Source organism: Rutidosis leptorrhynchoides, chromosome 9 (genome assembly GCF_046630445.1).
Source record: "Rutidosis leptorrhynchoides isolate AG116_Rl617_1_P2 chromosome 9, CSIRO_AGI_Rlap_v1, whole genome shotgun sequence".
Classification (NCBI taxonomy): Eukaryota; Viridiplantae; Streptophyta; class Magnoliopsida; order Asterales; family Asteraceae; genus Rutidosis; species Rutidosis leptorrhynchoides.
In genome coordinates, this window is record NC_092341.1 from 115,410,046 (window position 1) to 115,426,773 (window position 16,728).

The following is a 16,728-nucleotide window of genomic DNA, read 5'->3' on the forward strand; positions in this document are numbered from 1 at the left end:
TCCCATGCGATCTCATGGGGTACTTTTTCAGAAAAGGTTCTATAAATTGCTCAGTTTTCACACACTTCTCTAATCATATATTACTCAGTATTTATTTTATTTATTATTATTATTATTATTATTATTATTAAGATTAATATTATTATTAATCTTATTATTATTAATCTTATTATTATTAATATTATTAATTAGTATTATACATAAAATACTACGACGAGGTTATGAGCGTGTCACTTTCAAAATGGTTTTCAAGCGGGATAGAACTAAGGAAATTATGAGTTATTGCCAAGGAGGTTATGGGTAATGTTCGGGGGTATATTTGTGAATCAAACCTAGTGTTTATCATCTCCGTTACGTCTACGTACTTTCCTACAATATTGAATCTCAATACTGATACGTAAGCACTCATATTTTATCTTTTATATATTAATTATGTATCCATGTCTAGTGCTCGAGTATATATATTTATATATGCTTGTATGCAAAATTTCGTCGTTAAACAGTTTATAATGAATCACTAATTAAATACATATATTACTGGTAAAAGGTATATGATATACATGTTTTTGGAAAGCTGGCGAAAAATCAATAACTTTTCATTTAGATATCGAATAGTTTCGATGAACGGATTAAAAGATATGATCAACTGAATTATGATTGACGTTAATTGAAATTGCTTTTGAATTTGCAATTAAGATTTAAACAACTTATTTACGAGACTGATAAAGTGAACTTTTAAATATTACCAACCGAGTAAATGAATCCTTATATAAGGCACGTCTCGTTTTGTTGAACTATTGTCAAAATTGACTTTTTGAAATGACTTTGGATAACTATCATATGTCAATCTCGAGCATTAGGATTGTGATACACTATGACCTAACCTAGCTTGATAGACATTTATTGACCAACATATGTTCTCTAGGTTGAGATCTACGATTATTTGGTAATCCGAGTTTCGATCACATTTTGGTGAACGACTTTATATGCTACTGAGGTGAGTTTCATTTGCTCCCTTTTTAATTGCTTTTACAATCTATATTTTTGGGCTGAGAATACATGCACTTTATTTTTAAACGCAATGGATACAAGTACATACTAAATTCTACACCGAGTTTGAACTGAAAATCCCTTAGCTTTGGTAACTAGTAACTATCAGTTATAAGAACTGGTGGATGCGAGTAGTAGTATATGGATCCATAGGGCTTGATATCCCCGTCCGAGCTAGAGCACTAGCCTTTTAACGGACGTATGCTATTTGAGAAGCGTACACGTTGGTTTGCGTGTATTATTAAGATGATTATACAAAGGGTATAAATTATATATACGTTAAGTTTAGTTACCAGGGTGCTCAATTTTGTAGAATATTTTGATAAACGTTTCTGGATGAAACAACTGAAATCTTGTGATCCACCTTTATATACAGATTATATGAAACAATAAAACTATGAACTCACCAACCTTTGTGTTGACACTTTCTAGCATGTTTATTCTCAGGTTTCCTAGAAGTCTTCCGCTGTTTGCTTATGTGTTAGACAAGCTATGTGCATGGAGTCTTACATGACATATTTTTCAAGGAAACGTTGCATTCACCAAATCATCACCATGTATCTTATTCTGACTGCATTGTCAACGGAAGTATTATTGTAAACTATTATTTACAGTGATTGACTATATGTAGAAATCATCAGATGTCGAAAACCTTTCATTTAAATATTCATTTATGGTGTTTTTTTTTAAAAGAATGCAATGTTTACAAAACGTATCATATAAAGGTCAAATACCTCGCAATGAAATCGATGAATGACGTGTTCGTCCATATGGATTTGGAGCGATCGTCACAACCCACCATCACCGCCATTTTCTTCTTTTGCTACAGTTTTGGGTTTTCTGTTACAATCCAATCACGAACCACCACCACTAAATCACCTATTATGTACTTGTTCCAATCCACCATTACCACTACACCTTACGCTATAATTTTTTCTCCTGTCTCCAAGTCGGGAAAGCCATAAACCATCATCTCTGCTTCCTCTCTCTCTAACCCGTTGAACCACCATAAAAAGGACTGCTGCTAACAGCTTCTGTTTCTGTTCTGGTCAGCCCAAACACCCGTCACCACCATCCCATCAATGGTATATATATATATATATATATATATATATATATATATATATATATATATATATATATATATATATATATATATATATATATATATATATATATTTCTTTCTTTTTCTGTTTCGAACGTCGACAACTACAACCACCATTATTGTTTCTGTTTTACGAACAGTCTAAAACAGTTGTTCAGCCAGTTTGATTGAAGTTTCTATTGTTTCTGTTTATGAATCTAGTCCAACACAAAACCCATCACTAAACCTCTTGATATATTCGCTGTTCTACTACTAACCACACCATAAACCATCATCCTTTGTTGCTATAGTTGCTGCTTTTACTCGACAACCCCACCAACACCACACACTTATTCACTTTAATTTGGATCGATTGAAGCTGTTAACTACAGTTTTAATTCCTGTAACCTGTTGTTCGAAGGCCACCATGAACACTACTACTTCATCACCATTAAACCATTAAAACCAACTACTTGTACCCGTTTACATATATATAATATTACAATCAAACAACCATCACCCTAAACTACAACTAATTGTTATTGCGTTACTGTATTACTATTCCGACCAACACAACCACTGAACCATCATAATCTAACATCATGATACCACTCGAAAAACCCTACCTTTGCTTCGTTTCCTGTTGAATATTGATAATGATAATGAGAAATCTATAATGTGATGAAAAGATGATCCCGTTTAAGTGTAAGATGACGATGAGCTGTAAAAGAAGATGTGATGTAAAAAGGATCTCGATGATGAAGTAAACCGAAGACCTTTTATTTTGTTTGTCGACTTCTGCTTGGAATTACCTGGACACCAAAATCTCCTTTTAAACTTGGGTCATGACACAGCTTTGAATTCCTGATGGGCTCATGAAATGGTGATAATGGGCTGCTATGTTTCGGTTTTCAAGTTGGGCCGAAAACCCAAGAATTTGATTAAATTATAGATGATGGTAAGAATGAGATGAATTGATGAGGGTTCTGTGATGAACGGGTTATTAGTGAAAGATAATAAAACAGTGTTTTTATGTTATATATCTAATTGAGCGAATTATAAAAAGAGAAACACTAATGGCTCATTGGTTTAAAGGTGTGGTTGTTAAGCGAGAGGTCATGGGTTCGAGTCCCGTCAGAGCATTCTTTTTAGGCAAAGCTTTGAGGGTATACACAATTACTTTTATTATTATTATTATTATTATTATTATTATTATTATTATTATTATTATTATTATTATTATTATTATTATTATTATCATTATTATTATTATTAATTATTATTAATATTACGTGTATTATTAATTATTGTTATGATTATGATTATTATTATTATGATTGTTAGAATTATAATTATTATTACTAATTTCATATTTATATTTATAAGTATTAAAGACGTTATTATCATTAGTATATTTTTTTAGTATTATTAATATTATTATTAATCTTATCATTTAGGTATTATTATTATTATTATGATATTAATACTAGTATTATCATTATTATCAGTATAATCACTACTAATATCATTCTAGTATTGTTATAATTACTATTTTAACAAACAAATGAAATATTTATATATATAAAATATGTAATACACATGACATAACAAAAATTTATATTTTTATATATATAAAATTAATATATATTAATAATGAACTATAAAAGTCACTAATATAAAAATTATATCACTAATATATATATATATATATATATATATATATATATATATATATATATATATATATATATATATATATATATATATATATATATATATATATATATATATATATTGTTCGATTACGACTATACGTTTTAATATACACACAAATGATATAGGTTCGTGAATCCGAGGCCAACCTTGCACTTGTTCAATGACGTCATATGTATTTTTCCTACAAAATACATTATCGTGAGTTTCATTTGCTCCCTTTTTAAATGCTTTTGCAATATATATTTTTGGGACTGAGAATACATGCAAGGTTGTTCGATTACGACTATACGTTTTAATATATACACAAATGATATAGGTTCGTGAATTCGAGGCCAACCTTGCACTTGTTCAATGACGTCATATGTATTTTTCCTACAAAATACATTATCGTGAGTTTCATTTGCTCCCTTTTTAAATGATTTTGCAATATATATTTTTGGGACTGAGAATACATGCGTTGCTTTTATAACTGTTTTACGAAATAGACACAAGTACTTAAAACTACATTGTATGGTTGGATTACTATACCGAATATCGCCCCTTCAGTCTGGTAACCTAAGAATTAGGGAAATGGCCCCTAATTGACGCGAATCCTAAAGATAGATCTATGGGCCTAACAAACCCCATTCTGGAATTTGGAATGCTTTAGTACTTCGATTTAAATGGTGATTGCGATTGCCAATATTTATGGCATACTTGTTAGTATGCGGGGGATATTCTATATGCATTATGTTAATGTCGGTTACCAGGTGTTCATCATACGAATGATTTTTATACACTTGCGAGTGTAAGGTTATTTAATGGAAATGAAAATCTTGTGGTCTATTAAAATTATGGAAATGATGAATTATGATAAACTAATGAACTCACCAACCTTTTGGTTGATACTTTAAAGCATGTTTATTCTCAGATATGAAAGAAATCTTCCGCTGTGCATTTGCTCATATTAGAGATATTACTTAGAGTCATTCATGACATATTTCAAAAGACGTTGCATTCGAGTCATTGAGTTCATCAAGATTATTATTAAGTTAATTATAGTTGGATATATTATGAAATGGTATGCATGCCGTCAACTTTCGATGTAAGAAAAGTTTGTCTTTTCAAAACGAATGTAATGTTTGTAAAATGTATCATATAGAGGTCAAGTACCTCACGATGTAACCAAATGTAATGTATTCGTCCAGATGGATTAGGACGGGTCGTTAGAGTTGGTATCAGAGCGGTGGTCTTAGTGAACCAGGTCTTGCATTAGTGTGTCTAACTGATAGTTGTTTAGATGCATTAGTGGGTCTGGATTTCGACCGTGTCTGCATGTCAAAAGTTTTGATTATCATTTCTAGTCGGAAATCATCTACTTATCATCCTTAGGAAATTACCTGCTTATCATTCTTAGTCTAGACACATCTTACTGCATTGATTGCATGAATAGTGTATAGACAAAATTCATATCTTAGCGTATCTATTACTGTAAACTTTGCCTGACATATCCCGTAAATTCTTCCGTATTCTACGAAATCTTTTGTTCTCTATATATAAATATTCTATGTAATTAGAATACCATCCGATAGTCGAAAATCATTTCATACCGAAAAACCCTTTACTCAATCGTACGAAATGGAACTCGCCACTAGTTCAAGTTCTTCGGAATTCGACAGCTATTCCGACATGGATGTTCACCTAAGCTCCGGAAGCAGCGTCACCAGAATGAATCAACCAATCAGCCATCTCCAATTCATCTGATAGGTTCATAGTCGAATTAACCAATGGTGATAAGAAGAAGGCGATCCCTTTCATCAACCAAATTCACCTCTTGGTGAAGAACCTGAAGCACTTACCGGTGAACCAGTCCGAAATAATAGAATAAGTCAATGAACTTCGCGCTTGAGTAATCAATTTGGAGAATATGGTGCAAAATTTACCAGCTTCAACAACATCACCGGCACCAACAATACCATCAGTAACAGCACCAGTACCATCAACAATCCATGCCTCAACATCTCATTCTGTACCTCGAGTATAATCATCGTTCTACGTATCGTTCTACATCAATTATCTTCGTTCTTCATGGCTATTATGTAATCTCTAATGTTTTAGAGATTATGTATTCTAGTTTTGACGATAAACCAAATGAGTTTAATACTATATTAACTCATTAAATCCATGATTACATCTGAAGAAAATATATATGTAAGTATATTTTCATAAAGATTGTAATTAAAAATTCTTTCGTACAAACTGTTAATGGTGAAAATATTTTAACGGGTAGGTAATACCCGAGGAATATTTAGATTTCACATTAATAAGTTACAATGTACATTCTTCGAATCTGATTCAACAGTCATTTACTATCCTACTTACATCCATAAGATATACGAATCCGTACACCACAAAATAACCATTTTCATTCAATTTCATATTTGAATTTTGACTTACTAGAATCCAACAAGTGGTATAATGAAGAAAACATTGGACAAAAATAAAATTTGTTAGAAACAAACAAATTTACTATGAGAAATTATGTTAAGAATCCACGCTAACTATTCCTAGCTAACTGTTCCTAGCTAACTATTAATTCCTTATTACAGTTTATTTATCGCAATTTAATTATCGCAATATTATTTATCGTCATTTAATTTCTGTTATTTACTTTACGCACTTTATTTATTGTCATTTAATTTCTGTTATTTATTTTACGCACTTTAAATATCGGGACACGTATACAAGGTTTTGACATATCATATCGACGCATCTATATATATTATTTGGAATAACCATAGACACTCTATATGCAGTAATGTTTGAGTTAGCTATACAGGGTTGAGGTTGATTCTACAATAATATATATACTTTGAGTTGTGATTGTAGTGACCCGAACTTTTCCATGATTATATATTAAATGAAAACTATATTTGCATGATTAAATGTTTCCAACATATTAAGCAATCAACCTTGTTAAGACTTGATTATTTGAAATGAGTTTCATGTAGACAATTGACCACCCAAGTTAACCGGCTATTCATGAACGTTAAAACTTGTAAACATGTTAACATAACAATTTAACATCTCATTTAAGTATAATAACAATGAATTAATTACATTTAACAAGATCGTTAACTTAAAGGTTTCAAAACAACACTTACATATAACGACTAACGATGACTTAACGACTCAGTTAAAAATGTATATACATGTAGTGTATTTAGATGTATTTAGTACACTTTTGAAAGACTTCAAGACACATATCAAAGTACTTCTACTTAACAAAAATGCTTACAATTACATCCTCATTCATTTTCATCAACAATTCTACTCGTATGCACCCGTATTTGTACTCGTACAATACACAGCTCCTAGATGTACATACTATTGGTATATACACTTTAATGATTAGCTCTTAGCAGCCCTTGTGAGTCACTTAAAAATGTGGGAACCATCATTTGGCAACTAGCATGAAATATCTCACAAAATTACAAAAAATATTATAAATCATTCACGACTTATTTACAAAAAAACAAACTTACATATCCTTTATATCTAATTCCATATACCAACGACCAAAAACACCTACAGACACTTTCATTCTTCAATTTTCTTCATCTAATTGATCTCTCTCTAGTTCTATCTTCAAGTTCTAAGTGTTCTTCATAAATTCTATAAGTTCTAGTTTCATAAAATCAAGAATACTTTCAAGTTTACAAGTCTACTTCCAAGCTTTCTAATCCTTCTAACATAACTTTTAAAATCAATTAAACACATATTCTATATCTATATGATATGCTAACTTAATGATTTAAAACCTGGAAACACGAAGAACACTGTAAAACCGGACATACGCCGTTGTAGTGAAACCGGGGGCTGTTTTGGGTTAGAAAAATAAAAAATATCTTAATCTTTGAATTGGAAGTTTATTTTCTGGAAAAATGATATTTCATATGAATATGATACTATATCCAAAAACCATGGTTAAACACAAAGTTGAAGTATGTTTTTCAAAATGGTCATCAAGATGTCGTTCTTTCGACGGAAATGACTACCTCTTTAAAAAAATAACTTGTAACCTGTATTTTTCTTACTATAAACTTATACTTTTTCTGTTTAGATTCATAAACTTAAGTTCAATATGAAACCATAGCAATTTAAATCACTCAAAACGGATTTGAAATGAAGAAATGACAGGTAAAACAAAATTGGATAAATTTGCTAGTTTTAGCTACGAAAATTTTGTAACAAATCTAGACTAAACATATCCTAACTAATTTATATTGTATTATACATATTATGAAATCTTGGGATACCATAGACACGTATACAATGTTTTGACATAGCATATCGACCCATCTATATATATATTTTGGAACAACCATAGACACTCTATATGCAGTAATGTTTGAGTTAGCTATACAGGGTTGAGGTTGATTCCAAAATAATATATATACTTTGAGTTATGATCGAGTCTGAGACTTGTAGACACTGGGTCGTGGATTGATTCAAGATAATATATATTGCTTTATTTCTGTACATCTAACTGTGGACAACTAGTTGTAGGTTACTAACGAGGACTGCTGACTTAACAAACTCAAATCATTAAAACGTAATAAAAATGTTGTAAATATATTTTGAACATACTTTGATATATATGTACATATTTGTTATAGGTTCGTGAATCGACCAGTAGCCAAGTCTTAATTCCCGACGAAGTAAAAATATGTGAAAGTGAGTTATAGTCCCACTTTTAAAATCTGATATTTTTGAGATGAGAATACATGTAGTTTTATAAATGCTTTATGAAATAGACACACGTAATCAAAACTACATTCTATGGTTGAATTATTAAACCGAATATGCCCCTTTTAGCTTGGTAGCCTAAGAATTAGGGAACTGGCCCCTAATTGACGCGAATCTTAAAGGTAGATCTACGGGAACTAACAACCCTCATTCTGGAATTTGGAATGCTTTAGTACTTCGAGTTTATCATGTCCGATGGGTGTCCCGGAATGATGGGGATATTCTATATGCATCTTGTTAATGTCGGTTACCAGGTGTTCACCATATGAATGATTTTTATCTCTATGCAGTTTGCGAAATGCCTGATATGAGATGTGATATAAAAATGAAATCTTGTGGTCTATTATTATGATTGATAAATATATAGCTTAAACCTATAACTCACCAACATTTTTGTTGACGTTTTAAGCATGTTTATTCTCAGGTGATTGTTAAGAGCTTCCGCTATTGTATACTAAATTAAGGACAAGATTTGGAGTCCATGCTTGTATGATATTGTCTAAAAACTGCATTCGAAAGTTTTCTTTGTTGTAACATAATATTTATTGTAAACCATTACGTAATGGTCGTGTGTAAGCGTGATATTTTAGATTATCATTACTTGATAACCTAGGTTATGTCCTTTAAACCTTTGTCGATAAAATAAAGGTTATGGTTTGTTTTAAAAACGAATGCAGTCTTTGAAAAACGTCTCATATAGAGGTCAAAACCTCGCAAAGAAATCAATTAATATGAAACGTTTATAATCAATATGAACGGGACATTTCAGTTGGTATCCGAGCGTTGGTCTTAGAGAACCAAAAATTGCATTAGTGTGTGTCTAATTGAGTTTGTTAAGATACATTAGTGAGTCTGGACTTCGACCGTGTTTTCTTTAAAAACGATTGCTTAACACTTTTTGTTGGAAACTATATATTATTAACATGTAAATATTATGTGATATATTAATCTCTTAACGTGTTTGATATTGTGTGATAGATGTCTACCTCTAGTACAAATCCCATCGACTCACCTAATAATAATGAAGAGTCGAATATATTTTGGGAAGATTCACAAATTTTTGAAGAGGAACCGGAAGAAGAGGAATCGGAAGAGGAGGAACCGGAAGAAGAGGTTCCGGAGGAGGAAATATTAGGAACCACAAAAAAACAGATAAATAAAAGAAAATCCTCAACCAATGGACCAAAGTTAATAATGGTCAATGGTGTTTTCGCCGAGGAAGCAAAATATTGGGAAGATTACCAATTTTCCGATGAATCGGATCCCGATGAGGATTCCGATGATGTTATAGAAATTACCTCGACCCAATTTGAAAAAGCAAAAAAAATAATAAGGGAAAGGGCATCAAAATAGAGAAACCTGATTCCAACCCCGATGACCTTTATATGTATCGTCAACACCAGTATTTCTTAAGTTGTAACAATAACCCGGGAACCTCTAAGCCACCAGGTTTTTCTAAACCATTTGTGAAGACAACGGCTCGTATTAGAGGAACATCATATATCCCTAGAAAATTAGCAAAACGAAACAGGTCCGAAGAAGAAGAAACTAGTGAGTCGGAATAAAGAGTTGTAATCATGAGGTGTAAAATATGTAAAATAAGTGTGCTTGTATTTTTCTTGTTGTATGTGAAAATTGCTTGTATTATTTGATAATTATCTGTTACGAATCTAACTCTTTTACAGTATAAAAAAAATGGATGTTAAGGATAGACAACCAAAAATTTTAGAAGACCTATCCGGGGACATGATTGATGAAATCTTATCTAAAGTCGGCCAGAATTCGTTGGCACAATTATTTACGGAAAAATTAGTTTATAGAACATTTGAAGAACGTTTCAGGCATACCTTAGTTTATAAAAGGCTTTCATTTGAAAGATGGGGTATATCACATTGGGGACACCGTAAGTTATGCCGTGTTTTCTTTAAAGCGTTAAATGCGGGGAGCCCAAATGCAGTTTTACGCTACGGGTTAAGAACCTATTTTGACTCAACATATCCCAACGTAGGACTTCGTGAGTTAGAAAGAGTTTCTAACATGCAACATAAAGAAGCATGTTATGCTTACGGGTTAGTGACGTTCGCTTCACACCAAAGTGAGAAAAAGAACATCGGATTACAACTTTTAAGTAAAACCTTCCCACAAGTGACGGATTCAGTAGTTGGGGTGAGAAACAAGGTTTTTTGGATTATTACGGGGCTGTTGGGCATTACAAAACCCTCGTCCCTTTGATGACGTTACAACATGCTGTCTTGTCAACGGCCACAACGGTTATATTCCACAAGACCAAGGATGGGAAGTAGTCTTAGTAAAACCAGAATGCATGACTTGTTTCTGGACTTATGAATTACATGTTTTTATTGCCTTTGCTGAACGACTTGCGTATTAACTAGGAATGTTGTCACAACTATTTTGTATCAAAGTGATTGTGTGCTATATTTCATGCTTTATGTATAATAGCGGTATTGTAAGTTTGTAAATTTTTGTATAAAAGTTTGAACGCAAAATATTATTATAATTAGTTTTTCATATAGAATTGTAGTAGTTGAATGATATATTAGCTACTAAGTATGAACTTAACGGGTAGGTACTACCCGAATTAAAACTATAAAACGCTAATATGAAGAAAAAGCTTTTATAAATGAGTTCATATTATGCTACGAAATACTATTGACTACTCTTAATATTCTATATGATTAACTTAATTCTTTTGGGCTATTTTTGAAGGAAATGGCACCGATGACTCGTCATAATTTGAACATGAGTGAGGAAGACTTCCGTGTTTTCCTTGCAGCAAACATAGCCGCAGTACAGGCTGCAATGCAAAACAACAACAATAACTCGGAATCTATCAATGCAAATAACGCCACAAGAAATCATGTAGGATGCTCCTACAAAGAATTCATTGCCTGTAAACCTCTGGAATTCGATGGAACCGAGGGTCCAATCGGATTGAAACGGTGGACCGAAAAGGTTGAATCGGTGTTTTGCCATAAGTAAGTGTACAGAAGAAGACAAAGTAAAGTACGCTACGCATACCTTCACAGGTACTGCGTTAACATGGTGGAATACCTATCTAGAACAAGTGGGACAAGATGCTGCGTACGTACTATCATAGTCAGCATTTAAACATCTGATGACTGAGCAGTATCATCCCAGAAGCGAGGTCAACAAGCTAAAAGTAGAGCTTAAGGGATTACGAATACAAGGATTCGATATTACCACGTACGAATGACGATTCACGGAGTTGTGCTTATTGTGCCCGAGAGCGTTCAAAGATGAAGAGGAGAAAATCGACGCATTTGTAAAAGGGTTACCAGAAAGGATCCAAGAAGATATAAGTTCACACGAGCCCGCTTCCATACAAAAGGCGAGTCGAATGGCTAATAAACTCATAAACCAGATTGAGGAAAGAGTTAAAGAGTAGACGGCCAAAGAAGCCAACACGAAACAAATCAAAAGAAAATGGGAAGAAACCAGTGACAAGGGTCACAATTTTAACAATCAACACAACAATCACAACTTCAATCGCACCAATTATCGCAACAACAAACACAACAACAATCGTTCCAACAACAACTACAACAACCATCCTAACAACAATAACCACTAGAACAATCGTCCCAACATCAATAACAACCGCAATAACAACAATTCCTATAACAATAATAATCAGAAAAAGCCATGCCAAAGGTGTGAAGAGTACCACCCGAATGAGTTCTGTACGACATTTTGCACCAAGTGTAAAAGAACTGGCAATGGTGCGAGAAAGTGTGAGGTCTACGGCCCAATGAATAACAGAAATAAAAGAACAGATAATGTCGGAACAAGTAATGCCGCCTTTGTTTGTTATGGATGTGGAAAACTGGGCCACATTAGGAGTAATTGCCCGAACCCAGAGAAAAATAATGGGCAAAGTCGTGGAAGAGTTTTCAATATTAATACGGCAGAAGCGCAGTGATAATGCTAAAAGCGAACATATATTGCATAGCATTATTCCTCAAGAAAGACAAGATTTTAGTTGCAATTGTTCTATTTACAAGTGATATTCGTTTAAATAATAAAAGGTGAAGACAACGGACAGATTCGACGAATTGAAGACGTAAACGACCAAAAAGCTCAAAAGTACAAAGTATAATCAAAGTGATTCCAATTATTGATAAGAAACGTCTCAGAATTACAAGAGTACAAGATTCAAAACGCAAAGTACAAGATATTAAATTGTACGCAAGGACGTTCGAAAATCCGGAACCGGGACCAGAGTCAACTCTCAACGCTCGACGCAACGGACTAAAAATTACAAGTTAACTATGTATATAAATATAATATAATATATAATTATATATATATATATATATATATATATATATATATATATATATATATATATATATATATATATATATATATATATATATATATATATATATATATATATATATTATATTTATATAATAAAACGTCGGCAAACAAAGATCCAAAAGGTGTGAGCTGGATCCGATATCTCCGCGACTCGTGGAGTTCTAAGAGCAAATGGGCCGCGACTCGCGGAGCCCCAAATTCTAAAAATGCCTATAAAAGCTAACGCATTCTGAACGTTTTATATATCCTTTTATCAATCTCTCTATCAACGTATATATATATATATATATATATATATATATATATATATATATATATATATATATATATATATATATTTTAATTTTAATTTTAATTTCTAATAATAAGGGTATGTTAGCGAATGTTGTAAGGGTGTAAGTCGAAATTCTGTCCGTGTAATACTACGCTATTTTTAATCATTGTAAGTTATGTTCAACCTTTTTAATTTAATGTCTCGTAGCTAAGTTATTATTATGCTTATTTAATCCGAAGTAATCATGATGTTGGGTTAAAAATATTAAAATTGGGTAATTGGGTTTTGTACCATAATTGGGGTTTGGACAAAAGAACGACACTTGTGGAAATTAGACTATGAGCTATTAATGGGCTTTATATTTGTTTAACTAAATGATAGTTTGTTAATTTTAATATAAAGATTTACAATTGGACGTCCCTATAAATAACCATATACACTCGATCGGATACGATGGGCGGGATATTTATATGTACGAATAATCGTTCATTTAACCGGACACGGGAATGGATTAATAGTCTATGAAATTATTAAAACAGGGGTGAAATTATGTACAAGGACACTTGGCATAATTGATAACAAAGTATTAAAACCTTGGGTTACACGCAGTCGATAACCTGGTCTAATTATTAAACAAAGTATTAAAACCTCGTTACAGTTTAAGTCCCCAATTAGTTGGAATATTTGACTTCGGATATAAGGATAATTTGACGAGGACACTCGCACTTTATATTTATGACTGATGGACTATTATGGACAAAAACCAGACGGACATATTGAATAATCCAGGACAAAGGACAATTAACCCATGGGCATAAAACTAAAATCAACACGTCAAACATCATGATTACGGAAGTTTAAATAAGCATAATTCTTTTATTTCATATTTAATTTCCTTTATTTTTTATTTAATTGCACTTCTAATTATCGCACTTTTATTTATTGTCATTGTATTTAATTGCACTTTTAATTAACGCACTTTTTAATTATTGTATTTTATTTCATCGCACTTTTATTTATCGCAATTTCATTATCGTTATTTACTTTACGCTTTAAATTAAGTTATATTTATTTAATATTTTACATTAGGTTTTAACTGCGACTAAAGTTTTAAAAATCGACAAACCGGTCATTAAACGGTAAAAACCCCCCTTTATAATAATAATATTACTTATTTATATATTTGTATTTTTATAAATTAAAACTAATATAGCGTTAAGCTTTGTTTAAAAGATTCCCTGTGGACGAACCGGACTTACTAAAAACTACACTACTGTACGATTAGGTACACTGCCTATAAGTGTTGTAGCAAGGTTTAAGTATATCCACTCGATAAATAAATAAATAACTTGTGTAAAATTGTAGCATATTTAATAGTATTTAGTTGTAAAAATAAAGCTATTTCATATACACCTCGCATAACATCAAGTAATTTTTGGCACCGCTGCCGGGGAACGCCGAAGCGAAACGCCACACACATAAAAATTTTTTTTTATTAAGTTTTAATTAGTTTTTGTAAAACATATACTTTTTAAATATTAAAAAAATATATAAAAAATTAAAAACCGAAAACAAAAATATATATACTATTATAAATCTATTTTTAAGATTTTTATAAAATTATAAAGTATTTCTATTTTTATTTTAGTTTTTCAAATATAAGTTTTATTTAATTTATATAAATATTTTATATAAATATTAAAACAGAAAAATATATAAAATATAAATAAAAAATAATAATAAAACTGAACCTGTCGAAACTTGACCTGTCTCTTTTGAACCTGCAATCTCCGCGACTTGCGGAGGAATTGAACTAGGTTCACCGCGACTCGCGGAGCCTCCCAGACAGGTCACACAGAAACCCTATTATGCATTAATTACGGTGTAATAATTATTATTATTATTATTTAATTAAAACCCTAATTAGGGTTAGTATTTTAAATAATTAATTAATTTAGTTTTATTTATTTAATTTGTATTTTAAGTTTAATTAGTTTAATTAGTCTATAAAATTAATAGTTTTATAAAATAAATAATATAAAAATAATATTTTTATAAAAATTGTACTTTTTACAACTTTAAGTTTATTTTTATATTTTGTATCTTTTTATTTGTTTTAGCGTAATATTTGTATTTTTATCGTTCGTAGCTAGTTTTAAGTTCTAGTATTTTGCCGTAGCTTATTTTTATTTCTAGATTTTTAGGCTTTGCCGTAAAATCCCTTAAGTGCTTTTTCTTTAGACTAAGATTTAGGTGCTTTAGAATTTTGCGACGCCTATCTAAGTTTTAGTATTTTTTTAAAGATATTGCCATTTGGGATATAGTTTTACTTGTAAGCTTTAATATTTTTAGACGCAACTTTTAATTTTTAGTTTTTAGTTCCTTCTTAAGTTTCGACGCACTACTTTCTTATTTTTATTTTTCGACGCCTTTTACCTATGTATCAATTATCACTCCAATTAGTAATCTCAATTTGCAATTTTAATTTTAAGTTAGTGATAGTAATAAGGTTGGGTTAGTCGAGTGTTTTAAAGTTTTATAGTCATTTTTTTTCTTTTTCGACGCCTTTTATTTTTCAACCCTTTTCTTATTTCTCCAATTTTAATACCGACGCGCTCTTTTTCTTTCTTATTTCTCGACATTCTAGTTTTAGGACATAGATTTTTATTCTACTTCGTCTCTAAATTTCTTAAAATTACGAAAATTTATTTTAAGTGGTTAAATTGATAGACATCAAAATTTTCTGGTTCGTAGTAATAGTTGGATTTGTACGTGGACCGGGTTATTGGAGCCAAACAGTACTCAATTATATTGAGACCAAACGAATCCTGCCCCTCTGCTGCATCTTTTGGCTATTCGAAACGTGGGCAAAATCAGAAAAGTCTATTAATTGGATAACTTATATAATTTTTCTTTCCTTTTAAAAACTAATAGGATATTCAGTGAATGCACCGAGCAAGAAGTTCACCACCTTTTGTACGTTCACCACCTGTAACCAGATCAAGACATCTAGCAAATATTGTCGCCGTTGATTTTTCTTTAGAATTGTCATCCAGTCGACCAAGTACTCCAATTCAAATTTCCGATAATCCATTTTTTGAACCCGACCTCACAATTGAGAATCCAGAAAATATTCAGGGACGATTCATAGATCCTGAACCATTAATTTTTCCTCCGGAACCACCAATCATTCAAACAGAGATTGTTGAGGAACGAACCATTAAATCAGAATCCTCTAGTGATTCAGATTCAACAAATTCAATCATGGAGAATCTGAAACCTTTAAGTATGGAAGACCGAATGAGAGCTAAACGCACTGGCCAAGGTCACGCAATTACTCATCCAGACATTAATGCGCCAGATTATGAAATCAAAGGACAAGTTCTACACATGGTGACTAATCAATGCCAATTTAGTGGTGCGCCGAAGGAAGATCCAAATGAACATCTTCGT